Consider the following 16122-nt stretch of genomic DNA (forward strand, 5'->3'; position numbering starts at 1 on the left):
GCCCCAACTGTTCAAGGTTCGACCTCTGCGGTCGTATCAGGCTGCGCTCTGTGAAGTATTTTATTATATTTTACATCAGATTTTAGTAAATTTAATTCTAAGTAATTAATGAGTAGTTTCTAGTCATGCATCAGTGGTTTTATTTATTGTAAGACTTCTTTCTTCATGGCTCAGTGAATGTTGATCCATTGAGTATTAGTTTACTCTCTAGGTTTAACTAGTTTGTGCTATGAAAACTCTTTCTCCTTTATGATAATTGGTTCATTAAGTCATGTGTCTATTTAGGAGGGAAATTCTTTTGTTTAGTCAGACTTTACTTATATTTTGAACTGATTGGAGCTGTGCTGTTCCTTATATAATTTTATTCAAATTTGGTGGACATCTTTGATTTTTTTTCAAATAAGGTCAGTGTTCCATAATTAATACCTCACATGCCTTCTAATATACTGATATGAATTAATGTATTACATTAATGATTTTGTATGAATGGTCAAAATGAATGATTTCAGAATAAAAGGTTCAAATGAATGATTATTATGAAACACAAAAGCACATATTTATAAAATATTGGTTCAATCAGATAAGTCTAAATAATCATTTTATAAGAATTTATGCCAAACAATATTTGAATATCTCAGTTATTGCCAAAAAAATTAAAAGTAATTATGTATTGGACCACCCTTTTTTTTTACATTTAATGTAAATGAATGGGGACATATGGTTGGAAACCCCCTCCCCCTTTTTATCCTGGGTTGGAACCCCCTCCCCCCTTATGTAATTGCTGGATCCGCCCCTGGAAACATTACAGCTTAAAGAAACTTCAAATTGCAAAAATGATCAACAAGACAATATCTACAAACAAGTCAAACTTTAACGAAATTAAAAACTACTCATTATTAGAGTTATTGACTGTTTAATGATGACTTTTATCATTTGTTTTCCTTTTCTGAAAAACAATAATAATATTTTACATTTAACTATTATAGATAGAAAGCCACTTCAATAGCAAAAATGATCAGCAAGACAAGATCTACAAATATGTCAAATTTTGCCAAAATCGTGATTGCCCTTATATGACAAGTTTGCACAAACCAACACACTCACTAGAGCCATCTCGTTGATATTGTCATATTAAATGAACAGAGTTATCTTTCTTTGTACTGATTATTAATATTGCAGGGTCAGATTTTTATTATACTACCAAAACTACTCAGTTTTGTACAAATATTCTAAAAATAATATGCCTATTTATTTATCCTAATTGACATGTTTTTATGTTTTGCAGGAAATTTCTATTAGAAAATGAATCAAATGAAGAATCTTCATGGTTAAATGCATAGAAAGGATATTTGAAGAGAGCCAATGACATAAGGAGAAGCAGTTATGAATTTTGAAATTGATATAAAGGAGAGGTCATTCATCACAGAAGATTTAATCAAAGTTTACAGGTAGGAGACTTGATCGGTTGATTTTTATCAATAGTCATAAATAAAAAAGATGTGGTACTATGATTGCCAATGAGACAACTATCCCTGAGAGTCCAAATATTGCAGATTTAAGCAATGGTATGTTACTATGGCTTTCAACAATGAACAAAACCCATACCATATCTTCAGCTATGCATCTGCTTAGACATTGCTTGTTTACTGTAATGTGGCAAATGTTTAATGCATATTCAAGATGATATAAAATGTTAATAGATGTAAATAACTTAGGTAGCTTCTAAAAATTTTGTAAAAATTGTTGGAGAGGGGAGGAACTAGCTATGGACGAAAGATAGGTGGTGGTGGCAATAAAATTTGCTTTGCAACAAACCATCTGCAGATTCTTCATACAAAAAGTTGTTACACAGGAAAAGACCAGTTATTGAATAGAAATAGAAACATTTGCGTTCTTGTATTATCACTCAAATTTCCAGATCAGATCGAAATTTTTCTGTTAAATATATTGGTATGCAATCCTATACATGCTATAAGCATTTGCTCATCTCATTTCTATGGAAATTACATTGTACTGTTCCCTCATCATAGTTCATAATCTATGAAAAGTTAGTATCAGAAAAATGTAATTAATATAGGTTCAAGTTTGTGCTTTATCCAGTTTAGAGGGAACCGCTTATAAATTTTAGTCAATGAATGGTAGTTTTGGTATAAAATTGTGTAAGAATGATTAGCATTGGCATTTCTTGTCTTCGTGGAAATTATTTAACCCTACATCTCAGTCTTAATTCGATGACATTGGCTACAGAATGTTTGCATTGTCACAAACAAAAAGAAGACATAGGTCTTATACTTCTTTGGCATTATGGTTTACATGTTTTATGAACAATTGCCATTTGAAATTCAGGAGTAACTTCAAGATATAATTTTTTTTATTCATTTTCCATATTCTACATGGACTATTGGACTAATATTCATAAATTCCATATTTTACCTGGTACTATTATACTCATCAGTTTCTAGGGTCAATATTTTGACCCTACTGTATAGAGAACTATATGACCTCAAATGCATTGATCGTTAAAAAAAGGGGGGTTACAACCCCAGCAACCTTCCCCTGGATCTGCCATAATGGGGCCTCGGTGGCTGAATGGTCTAAGTAGTGAAACTACTGTATCACTAGCCTGTAAATAGATATAACAGTGATATCATACTTTAACTTTGTTTAAACCTGTTTATTTACTTTTGACTTTAATTATTTGTCCCTTGTAATTTTTTATTAACTGTGTATTTACATTCAGGTGTCACAGGTCAAATTTATTTGTTCATTATGTGTTAATTTACGTTTTTTGATTGAGTTAAGCCTTCCAATTGATATTTTATAGTGTGTTTTTCTATGTTGTGATGTTATACTATTGTTTCAGAAAAGGGAGAAGGTTTGGTACCATTAAAACGTTTAATCCCGCTGCAAATGTTTGCACCTGTCCTAAGTCAGGAATCTGATTACAGTATTTGTCGTCTGTTTATGTAGTTCATACGTGTTTCTCGTTTCTCGTTTTAATATAGATTAGACCGTTGGTTTTTCCTTTTGAATGGTTTTACACTAGTAATTTTTTGGGGCCCTTTATAGCTTGCTGTTCGGTGTGAGCCAATGCTTCGTGTTGAAGGCCGTACCTTGTCCTATAATGGTTTACTTTTATAAATTTTAACTTGGATGGAGAGTTGTCTCATTGGCACTCATACCACATCTTCCTATATCTATATAAGAAGTTATCCCTGGCTCAGTATACTTCTAGGATATTGATTGTTTAACACACATGGTTACAAAACCCATAGTCGCTGGGTGTTGCTAAATCATATACCGGGCACTTCAGTGGCGTAGCCAGGTTCTGTGTGCAAAGCTCTGGTAGGGGGCAAAGCCCGCCTGAAGCTCAGAGAATTAAGTAAACACAAAGAAGAATTTTGTTGTTGGAAATTTATCTGTTCTGTCTAATTTTCTTTAGAATTATATGTAATGACAGGGTCCAGTTATACCTCGATAAACGGACATGAGTGTTGGACTGATTCAGTGACGACAATTTGTTTATAAACCAGTATAATGCTGCTCTACTAATTTGCCTATTGAATATGCTAGAGAACTCGACGGAGACAATCGACCTTCAAAGAGTGATGCAAACAATTTTGTAATATATGTAGGCTGTAACATAATATTATGAAATAGATAATACATTGGCATAGTCATAGGCCCGATCGTTGCTGGTTTTTGGCCGCTATGACGACACCAAAGCAGTCAGCTGATTACGAACAAGTCAATACAGAAAAGGTGCACAAATAAAACCAATAGTTATGCATTTTTAAGATTGATTAGTACGAGGAAAAGTAGTCTGAAGAACAAATCATGCGGACTCAAAACAATCCAATTATTCAAGTTTGCTTGACATACCGATAAATGGGAATAAAATGAAATGGTTACACGCAAGCGAGACAGCATTTTATCAACATAGATAAAAAAAAACGTCAAACGATATTAACAAACGTCCTCCAACAATGGACAAGTGTCTAAATAATATATATCAAGCTCTAAACCGGCCAGAGCAACACAGTTGTGAATACAATTTGCAGAGACTATAAAGGATCTGTCATTGACACCAAATTTCGAAAATGACAAAATTATAAAGATAGAGTGACTTCCTGACTTCATCTTGGGTAAAGCACATAATCATGAAGCGATGTGAAGTGAATTTTTGAAATCTGTATCCCCCAATTTTTTTCAATGTGAATTAACGAAATTGTGGTGTATATAAAAGACAGCAACCAAAAGACACACAAAAATAATAAAAGACGTCTAGAGTTCAACATCTGGTTTTTATCTTGTTAACTGATAAGTGATTTGCAAATAACAACAATTTACTGGTTTCATTTAAGCAAGCAACATTTTTCTTTGTTTGGTATTATAAAATATGTCAACAACTTCTTTTCAAATCAATTTCAAAATCAGCATGAATGTGCAATAGTATTAGAGAAGATAGCCATTATTGTCCCATTGTATATCTAAGATAGGTTTTAACCCGTTTCAGTTGCAGTTGTTGGTGGCATCGTAAGAAGAATTCTACAGTATACATTAGAATGCAGTTCTTTGTTTGTCGTTTCCAATGTTTCATATAGTTGATCTGGTATCTTTCAACGAGCAACATATCTTTGGATCTCGAGAGGCTCATTGGCGTGATATATATACGCAACTGATCTTCGCGTTTTAACTCTTTAACATTCTGTGGAATTAGAAGGTGGGTGAGAAACATTTCCTCTGAATTAACCAGTCAATCGGTCTTTAAATTTGTTTAGAAGATGGTATATGAACTGATGTAACTGATGGTAAAATATGGAAAAGTTTGGGTATTCTTATAAGTATCGATGAATAAATTGTATTTATCGATACTCCCTCACTCTCACACTCTTTCTCAATCATTCTTTCAAAAAAAAGTTTCAAAACTTTTTTTTTGCCTGTTTGTTTGTGCACGCAAGTGCGTCGTTGCGTCAATAGTAGCTACGCCACTGCACTTGAACGTTGCTACCCAGTTTTCCTTAATTCCATGTTTGTTCCTTGTGAAATATTGAATTCTGTATATTATTCATTATGTCTAACAATGTTAGTCTTTTATGCCAATCATTTGCACTCATTTTTAGTAAATGCATCGCTTGGCTGCCACTTTCAGTGGCGTAGCTACCTAAGGCTCGACTAGGCACGTGCCTATACATAAATTTGCCGATTATATACCCCTTTGGAATAAAAAAAAAAATACACATTGTAATTCTAATGCGTATTATTATTTATACGGTGCCCGTCCGTATTCAAACACCGATCTGTACCCTTCGGTGCATAGGATTATTTTGATTTTATTGACAATGCTCGTTTCATCGGCAACTAATGAAAGATCCTTCAGTGCGATGCGACGCATCAAGTCCTACCAGAGATCGGAGATAAGCGACTTTCTAATCTATCCCTTCTTCATACCCACCCACACCTCGATGTTGAAGTTGATGAGAGTATAACTGATTTTATTGGCAGAAAAAAAACGTTGACTTGACTTTGAATAAGTGTATCATTGACTTTGTGTATGAAACTGGATCTGAAAGTTATTCATAAAAGTTTAGAAATTTTAGATTTGTTTAACCAATTTTTCCCCAATGAGTTAAAAGATTTGTTCGAAAAAGTTGAAAATCGTTTCCCTTGACCCTCTGTGGGCCTTAAGCTTAAAATAGTCCAAACAAATTTTCGCCTCGCTCTCTGCACGCTAATAACACTTGCAACAACTCTTTGAGGGGTCTGCTGAAAGGCAAAATATCTGTCCCTATCCAATAAAGATCAATAAACCCTAATTTTCCAATGGCATTTTCAAAAGTTCAGACCTTCATCCTGGACGACCCCTATTACAGGACCTAGTGGCTAACTGTTGTATTTACTAGCATCGTAAATTTGTTTTTGTCCTGATCATGCAAAACTATTTGCCACTGGATGTTTAGCAATAAATCAATCAACTATCTTCCAGTAATCTCAGATCTGTGTGTAATGACCACATTAATTCAAATTCCTAAGCAGGTAGGGATTTTACAGTAGAGGATACAAGAAAATATGAATTTCTTGAATATTGTTACGATAGTATGAACAGAACAGAACTTCTGCATTAGGCATCAACTGTGTGTGTGTTTGTGTGGCTGGGGTGAAATGTTTAAGAATCAAAAGATCAATGGTTCAGGTTGATGTCTACCCCAAAGCATAGTATTATTATATAGTAATCTCAGTGTTTACGTGCCTATTTTTAGCTCACCTGGGCCAAGTGAGCTTTTCTCATCACTTGGCGTCCTTCGTCTGTCGTCGGTCGTCCGTAAACTTTTACAAAAATCTCCTCCTCTGAAACTACTGGGCCAAATTTAACCAAACTTGGCCACAATCATCATTGGGGTATCTAGTTTAAAAAATGTGTGCAATGACCCGGCCAACTAACCAAGATGGCCGCCATGGCTAAAAATAGAACATAGGGGTAAAATGTAGATTTTGGCTTATATCTCTGAAACCAAAGCATTTAGAGTAAATCTGACATAGGGTAAAACTGATTATCAGTCAAGATCTATCTGGCCTGAAATTTTCGGACAAATCTGACAACCTGTTGTTGGGTTGCTGCCCCTGAATTGGTAATTTTAAGGAAATTTTGCAGTTTTTGGTTATTATCTTGAATATTATTAAAGATAGAGCTAAACTGTAAACAGCAATAATGTTCAGCAAAGTAAGATCTACAAATAAGTTGTCATGACCAAAATTGTCAGTCGACCCCTTTAGGAGTTATTGCCCTTAATAGTCAATTTTTAACAATTTTTTGTAAATTTTTGTAATCTTTTACAAAAATCTTCTACTCTGAAACTACTGAGACAAATTTAACCATACTTGGCCATAATCAATATTAGGGTATCTAGTTTAAAAAATTTGTCCGATGACCCCGCTTTCCAACCATCATGGGCGACTTGGTTAAAAATAGAACATAGGGGTAAAATGCAGTTTTTTTGGTTTATATCTCTGAAACTAAAGCATTTAGAGGAAATCTAACAGGTGGCAAAAATGTTCATCAGATTTAGATTTATTTGCCCTGAAATTTTCAGACCAATCCAACAACTTGTTAGTAATTTTTTACAAAAATTTTGAAGTTTTTTGTTATTATCTTAGATATCATTATAATATCTAATATCTAATACTATTAATTATGATTTTAACCTTATTTTACATGATTTCCAAAGCATCAGTAAATACAGGTGAGCGACACAGGCTCTTGAGAGCCTCTAGTTTATAATCATTTACCAATTATTCAAAATTGATTAAACTAAACTTTACATATGAATGGCTGATTAAACTTAAACATGCATACTTTAGGGATAATAAATCTTATTTTTACTTTTCAGTATGTTGAGAGAAGTTCAGAACAAGCAATTTGGTTGAAGAGGAGTTGTCAACACGTCATCTTTGAACAAGGTCAATTGTATTAGAAGTGAATCCTTAACAGAAATGAGACAATAATCAAATAATTCAAAGACTACATGGATGTTATCTGGACTAGCATTTGTATGACCTAAATGTGGTATTTTTCATATGAACACTTACAAGGCAGATAATAGTCTGTGACAAACATTTGTATGCAATTAAAGACTTGAAGAACTTGTACGGTATTCTTCAGATTTCAGTAGAATTTGTTTAAAACGGTACATTCTTGGTATGAATTGAAGAATTTTTGCTCATTTAAATGAATTATGAAAATGTTTTATATGTTTAGAATAAACAAAAACAACATAAAAGATGGACAAATTTTTATTTTCTTTCTTGAAACTTATAACAGAATAAATTGTCATATGCTAATTCTTGATAGATGTGCTGCCAGAAATTTATCAAGTCTATTTTTAGCCTGAAAGTGCAACTCAATGCACGGTTATACAAACAGGAAACTACATTTATCTTTCAACCATATAAAAAATAAGGATATATGGAAGGGTTGCAAATGAGAGTAACTATCCTGAAATGCCAATGATATCTTATAAACTATATAAGATATCTTATAAACTATATAAGATATCTTATAAACTATATAAGATATCTTTAACTATATAAGATATCTCATTAACTATATAAGATATCTCATATAATTTTATAAGATATCTTATATAGTTTATAAGATATCTCATATAGTTTTTAAGATATCTCATAAAATTTATAAAATATCTTTTAAACTATATGAGATATCTTATAAAATTCAGAAGATATCTTATAAAGTATGTAATATATCTTATATACTTTATGAGATATCTTATCTATATCTTATATAATATATAAGATATCTCATTTGATATATAAGATATTGTATAAAAATAAAATTATAAGCTATCTTATATATTAAATAAGATATCTTATACATTAAATAAGATATCATATATTAGATATCTTATATATTATATAACATATCTTATATATTATATGAGATATCTTGAAATTCGAATAAATAGTAAAATGACTTTCCACCTAAGAACAAGTCATTGTTAAATAGATATAAGAATATGTGGTATGAGTGCCAATGAGGCAACTCTCAATCCAAGTCATAATTTGAAAAAATAATGATTAAAGACTAAAATTGAGAATGGAAATGGGGAATGAGTCAAAGAGACAACAACTCGACCATAGAGCAGACAACAGCTGAAAGCCCCTTATGGGTCTTGAATGCAGCTAGAAACTCCCGCACCCTAATGCGTCTTTCAGCTGGCCCCTAAACATATATACTAGTTCAGTGATAATGGACATCATACTAAACAGTTATACACAAGAAACTACAATTGAAAATCATACAAGAGTAACAAAGGCCAGAGGCTCCTGACTTGGGACAGGCACAAAATTGTGGCGGGGTTAAACATGTTTTTTTGAGATCTCAACTCTCCCCTTATACCTCTAGCCAATGTAGAAAAAAAAATCGCACAAAAATACGCACAGTGAAACTCAGTTTAAGAGTTGTCTGAGTTCGATGTCAGAATATGAAACAAAAGAAAATAAACATAACAACAGACTACTAGCAGTCATGCCAGCTCCAGACCTCAACTTTTTACATTTTCATATCTTTCTGGTTTTACTTTATAGTTGAGTTGCTGTCACACTGTGTTTACCGGAATGCCACATGTTCTTCAATCCTCAAGAATTTCAAAACTAGATATATTTTACAGAGAAGTTATTTCACTTCTTAACACAGGCAACTTGGAATCAAGGTTTTTGATATTATTTCACTTCCTACCACAGGCAACTTGGAATCAAGGTTTTTGTTATTATTTTAAAAATTATTTTCAGTGACTGACATGAAAAACATGACAACGTTATGTATCAGTTAGCATTGGATACTTGTGTATACGTATGACGAAGTTAAGCCGCGCTCTGTGTTTGGGGTTCACAGATACTATACCTCCCTTTTAGGTATAGGAACGTCCCCCGTATACGTATCAAGTATCCATTCTTATTGGTACGTTAAACTGAGAGTGAGGTGGCTCGGTTTGACTGATGTGCGATGGCTCAGTCAACATTTTTTTGCACCAACTGAGAGTGAGGTGGCTCAGTCTGCATGTGAAGCTCTGTAACATGCTTTTAAGGGAAAACTGAGAGCGAGGTGGCTCAGTCTGCATGTGAAGCTCTGTAACATGCTTTTAATTGTAAAAAGTATTTTATTTGTTTTTATCCATATTTTACTGTTTTTATCCAAATTTTAATTGGGGATATTTTATTGTTTTTACTGGAACAAACTGAGAGTGAGGTGGCTCAGCCTGCATGTGAAGCTCTGTAACATGCTTTTAATTGTAAAAAGTATTTTATTTGTTTTTATCCAAATTTTAATTGGGGATATTTTACTGTTTTTATCCAAATTTTAATAGGGGATATTTTATTGTTTTTACTAGAACAAACTGAGAGTGAGGTGGCTCAGTCTGCATGTGAAGCTCTGTAACATGCTTTTAAGGGGAAAAAAGTATTTTATTTGTTTTTATCCACATTTTAATTGGGGATATTTTACTGTTTTTATCCAAATTTTAATTGGGGATATTTTATTGTTTTTACTGGAACAAACTGAGAGTGAGGTGGCTCAGCCTGCATGTGAAGCTCTGTAACATGCTTTTAATTGTAAAGTATTTTATTTGTTTTTATCCAAATTTTAATTGGGGATATTTTACTGTTTTTATCCAAATTTTAATTGGGGATATTTTATTGTTTTTACTAGAACAAACTGAGAGTGAGGTGGCTCAGCCTGCATGTGAAGCTCTGTAACATGCTTTTAAGGGGAAAAAAGTATTTTATTTGTTTTTATCCAAATTTTTATTGGGGATATTTTACTGTTTTTATCCAAATTTTAATTGGGGATATTTTATTGTTTTTACTGGAACAAACTGAGAGTGAGGTGGCTCAGTCTGCATGTGAAGCTCTGTAACATGCTTTTAATTGTAAAGTATTTTATTTGTTTTTATCCAAATTTTAATTGGGGATATTTTACTGTTTTTATCCAAATTTTAATTGGGGATATTTTATTGTTTTTACTAGAACAAACTGAGAGTGAGGTGGCTCAGCCTGCATGTGAAGCTCTGTAACATACTTTTAAGGGGAAAAAAGTATTTTATTTGTTTTTATCCAAATTTTTATTGGGGATATTTTACTGTTTTTATCCAAATTTTAATTGGGGATATTTTATTGTTTTTACTGGAACAAACTGAGAGTGAGGTGGCTCAGTCTGCATGTGAAGCTCTGTAACATGCTTTTAAGAGGAAAAAGTATTTTATTTGTTTTTATCCAAATTTTAATTGGGGATATTTTACTGTTTTTATCCAAATTTTAATTGGGGATATTTTACTGTTTTTATCCAAATTTTAATTGGGGATATTTTATTGTTTTTACTAGAACAAACTGAGAGTGAGGTGGCTCAGCCTGCATGTGAAGCTCTGTAACATGCTTTTAAGGGGAAAAAAGTATTTTATTTGTTTTTATCCAAATTTTAATTGGGGATATTTTACTGTTTTTATCCAAATTTTAATTGGGGATATTTTATTGTTTTTACTGGAACAAACTGAGAGTGAGGTGGCTCAGTCTGCATGTGAAGCTCTATAACATGCTTTTAAGGGGAAAAAGTATTTTATTCCAAATTTTAATTGGGGATATTTTACTGTTTTTATCCAAATTTTAATTGGGGATATTTTATTGTTTTTACTGGAACAAACTGAGAGTGAGGTGGCTCAGTCTGCATGTGAAGCTCTGTAACATGCTTTTAATTGTAAAAAGTATTTCATTTGTTTTTTATCCAAATTTTAATTGGGGACATTTTACTGTTTTTATCCAAATTTTAATTGGGGATATATTATTGTTTTTACTGGAACAAACTGAGAGTGAGGTGGCTCAGTCTGCATGTGAAGCTCTGTAACATACTTTTAAGAGGAAAAAGTATTTTATTTGTTTTTATCCAAATTTTAATTGGGGATATTTTACTGTTTTTATCCAAATTTTAATTGGGGATATTTTATTGTTTTTACTAGAACAAACTGAGAGTGAGGTGGCTCAGCCTGCATGTGAAGCTCTGTAACATGCTTTTAAGGGGAAAAAAGTATTTTATTTGTTTTTATCCAAATTTTTATTGGGGATATTTTACTGTTTTTATCCAAATTTTAATTCGGGATATTTTATTGTTTTTACTGGAACAAACTGAGAGTGAGGTGGCTCAGTCTGCATGTGAAGCTCTGTAACATGCTTTTAATTGTAAAGTATTTTATTTGTTTTTATCCAAATTTTAATTGGGGATATTTTACTGTTTTTATCCAAATTTTAATTGGGGATATTTTATTGTTTTTACTAGAACAAACTGAGAGTGAGGTGGCTCAGCCTGCATGTGAAGCTCTGTAACATGCTTTTAAGGGGAAAAAAGTATTTTATTTGTTTTTATCCAAATTTTTATTGGGGATATTTTACTGTTTTTATCCAAATTTTAATTGGGGATATTTTATTGTTTTTACTGGAACAAACTGAGAGTGAGGTGGCTCAGTCTGCATGTGAAGCTCTGTAACATGTTTTTAAGAGGAAAAAGTATTTTATTTGTTTTTATCCAAATTTTAATTGGGGATATTTTACTGTTTTTATCCAAATTTTAATTGGGGATATTTTATTGTTTTTACTAGAACAAACTGAGAGTGAGGTGGCTCAGCCTGCATGTGAAGCTCTGTAACATGCTTTTAAGGGGAAAAAAGTATTTTATTTGTTTTTATCCAAATTTTAATTGGGGATATTTTACTGTTTTTATCCAAATTTTAATTGGGGATATTTTATTGTTTTTACTGGAACAAACTGAGAGTGAGGTGGCTCAGTCTGCATGTGAAGCTCTGTAACATGCTTTTAAGGGGAAAAAGTATTTTATTCCAAATTTTAATTGGGGATATTTCACTATTTTTATCCAAATTTTAATTGGGGATATTTTATTGTTTTTACTGGAACAATATGAGAGTGAGGTGGCTCAGTCTGCATGTGAAGCTCTGTAACATGCTTTTAATTGTAAAAAGTATTTTATTTGTTTTTTATCCAAATTTTAATTGGGGACATTTTACTGTTTTTATCCAAATTTTAATTGGGGATATATTATTGTTTTTACTGGAACAAACTGAGAGTGAGGTGGCTCAGTCTGCATGTGAAGCTCTGTAACATGCTTTTAAGAGGAAAAAGTATTTTATTTGTTTTTATCCAAATTTTAATTGGGGATATTTTACTGTTTTTATCCAAATTTTAATTGGGGATATTTTACTGTTTTTATCCAAATTTTAATTGGGGATATTTTATTGTTTTTACTAGAACAAACTGAGAGTGAGGTGGCTCAGCCTGCATGTGAAGCTCTGTAACATGCTTTTAAGGGGAAAAAGTATTTTATTTGTTTTTATCCAAATTTTAGTTGGGGATATTTTACTGTTTTTATCCAAATTTTAATTGGGGATATTTTATTGTTTTTACTGGAACAAACTGAGAGTGAGGTGGCTCAGTCTGCATGTGAAGCTCTGTAACATGCTTTTAAGGGGAACAAATATTTTATCCAAATTTTAATTGGGGATATTTTACTGTTTTTATCCAAATTTTAATTGGGGATATTTTACTGTTTTTATCCAAATTTTAATTGGGGATATTTTATTGTTTTTACTAGAACAAACTGAGAGTGAGGTGGCTCAGCCTGCATGTGAAGCTCTGTAACATGCTTTTAAGGGGAAAAAAGTATTTTATTTGTTTTTATCCAAATTTTAGTTGGGGATATTTTACTGTTTTTATCCAAATTTTAATTGGGGATATTTTATTGTTTTTACTGGAACAAACTGAGAGTGAGGTGGCTCAGTCTGCATGTGAAGCTCTGTAACATGCTTTTAAGGGGAAAAAGTATTTTATTCCAAATTTTAATTGGGGATATTTTACTGTTTTTATCCAAATTTTAATTGGGGATATTTTATTGTTTTACTGGAACAAACTGAGAGTGAGGTGGCTCAGTCTGCATGTGAAGCTCTGTAACATGCTTTTAATTGTAAAAAGTATTTTATTTGTTTTTATCCAAATTTTAATTGGGGATATTTTACTGTTTTTATCCAAATTTTAATTGGGGATATTTTATTGTTTTTACTGGAACAAACTGAGACTGAGGTGGCTCAGTCTGCATGTGAAGCTCTGTAACATGCTTTAAAGGGGGAAAAAGTATTTTATTTGTTTTTATCCAAAGTTTAATTGGGGATATTTTACTGTTTTTATCCAAATTTTAATTGGGGATATTTTACTGTTTTTATCCAAATTTTAATTGGAGATATTTTACTGTTTTTATCCTAATTTATAAGTTGATGCAGGTCATTTTATGATTATTTGGGAAATGAGGGACTTTTTACATTATTTTATCCATTTGGGTGTGGGGGACAAAGGGAATATTTTACTTTTTAAGACCAAATTTTAATTTATACAGGAGACCTTTTTTTTTATCTTTTTTTTAGTTAAATGTTGAGCCCCGAAGTCAAATCAAAGACTTAAAAACTGGTACTCCAAAAGGAAAAGAAAGGGGACCTACTGTGGGCATTTGTCTTGGTGAACTAGCACCTTAAAGTCCAGCTAACCCACAGGCCGGCTGGCTAGTACAAGCAGACAGGTATTTTTAATACCATTTGGCATTTTTAAACTTTGGCATTTTTCATTTGGCTTTTTGTTTTATGTGTTTTTGAACTATTTGGATTTATACCATTTGGCAATTTTCATTTATGTTTTTTTCATTTTTTTCAACATATTTTGTAATCAACACACCAAAAGCACTTCAAAATTAAGAGTGGGATATATACTTTTTGGCCTCCATAATGTTTATCAATCAAAACAGCATTCTATTTTCAAATTTACATTACACAATTTGGCTTTCTGTAACGTTGGCTGTTAATCTTTTGTACGAATGCTATGATGACCATTATGTGTAGAAAATAAGACTACATTTCTAAAAGTGGCTCAGGTTCATATATTTATGTTTGATATCAATCAGTTCTAAATTTCCTTCACATTTCTAAAATTTAAGATCTTCCATATCTGGTACATCTTATAATATCGTATTCATCTACTAACCCAATTTTCTCATAGGGACTTAACACGAAGCAGAAGGGGTATTAGGTGGTAGGTGGTTAAGGGTGTTATGATAGGGTGAAAGGGTGAGAAAGGGAGGGAGAAAAATAGAATGATGGAGAGGGTGAGGGTATATGATTGTGAGTGGAATATAGAGAGGGAGTAAATCTGTGAGAGAATGTGATTTCATAGTAAGGGCAGGGTGTACTGGTCTGGAAGTATAGTTTCTGTTTTGTCTCATGTAGTTTCTGTTTTCTACATCAATCTGATAAGTTTAAATATTGAGAAATTGTTGTCGTCTAAAAGTTCACAGGTTAACAGCCTTTCTTGTTACTGTTTATATGCTGCTTATATATAAACATTGTAGCACTTCTCAGTAGCTAGATAGAGTTGTGGCTTTTCATCAAATTAAGCAGCAGCTTCTGTACAGTTCATGTTGGAATGATACCAAGTGCTGTGTTTTTCTTCCAAGTTGAGAACATTTTTGATCTTCATGAACTAGTAATTACACATGGTGAAGCTTTTTATGGCCCCGCAACAAATATGGCCTCGCAACAAAGCCATATAGTTTTACCCTTGTCTGTCATTCCATCATTCCGTCAATCCATCTTTCCATCATTCTGTCATTCCGTCATTCCGCAACAAACCATTATACGGGCTTTTTTTCTAAATGCCTTCAGATATTAGGCTGATTTTTGGTATGTGAGTTCACCATGATGAGTTTTAGATGAAGTTTTAGTTTCGTTCTGCTCCGCTAATTTTTGCCAAAATTACAGGCTTTGGACTTCGATAAATTGTTGAAAATCACAGTTATACAGACTGGTTTTTCTAAAGGCCTTCAGATATTGGGCTGATTTTTTATATGTGAGTTAACCATAATGAGTTACAGATCAAGTTTGAGTTTTGTCCTGCTCTACTATTTTTGCCAAAATTACGGCTTTGGACTTCGATAAATTGTTGAAAATCACAGTTATACAGGTTTTTTTCTAAATGCTTCAGATATTGGGCTGATTTCTGGTATGTGAGTTAACCATGATGAGTTACAGATCAAGTTTATGTTTAGTTCCGCTTTGCTAATTTTCCCAAAATTACAGGTTTTGAACTTTGATAAATGGTCGAAAATCACAGTTAAATGGAGTTTTTTAAAGCCTGAAGATTTTGAGCAGAATTTTGATATGTGAGACTACCATCATGTTTGTGTTCAACATGTGTTGTTGAAATTGCAGATTTTTCAACTTTTTGAGACAGGGCCATTCGTGTCGTTTTGACACATCTAGTCTTTTTTTGCAACATGTTTTTTTATCAACACAACCAAAACACTTCAAAATTAAATATACACTTTTGACATTCATAATGATTATCAATTATTTTCAAATTTACATTAAATAATTAAATAACTTTAGTATAAGTAAATAGAAATGTATGAAATTTGAACACAAGGTTAATAACCACACAAGAAAGGTTGGGGTTTTAAGGGATTTAAGGAGGCAAAAAGGGGCCCAAAAAAACATTTTTCTAGTTTCCAGA

General features: G+C 32.3%; 1 long non-coding RNA gene across 17 annotated transcripts in view; it reads left to right on the plus strand.

Annotated features, from left to right (window-relative positions):
- Positions 1-7839, plus strand: part of LOC127705768 (uncharacterized) — a 73255-nt gene extending 65416 nt beyond the window's left edge. For all 17 annotated transcript variants that reach the window (XR_007983987.1, XR_007983998.1, XR_007983993.1 and 14 more), the window contains 2 exons: positions 1286-1448; positions 7389-7839. This is a non-coding gene — a long non-coding RNA (uncharacterized LOC127705768). The remainder of the gene's footprint in view (positions 1-1285; positions 1449-7388) is intronic.
- The last annotated feature ends 8283 nt before the right edge of the window (positions 7840-16122 follow it).

The sequence above is a fragment of the Mytilus californianus genome, unplaced genomic scaffold, assembly GCF_021869535.1.
Source record: "Mytilus californianus isolate M0D057914Y unplaced genomic scaffold, xbMytCali1.0.p SCAF_6, whole genome shotgun sequence".
Classification (NCBI taxonomy): domain Eukaryota; kingdom Metazoa; phylum Mollusca; class Bivalvia; order Mytilida; family Mytilidae; genus Mytilus; species Mytilus californianus.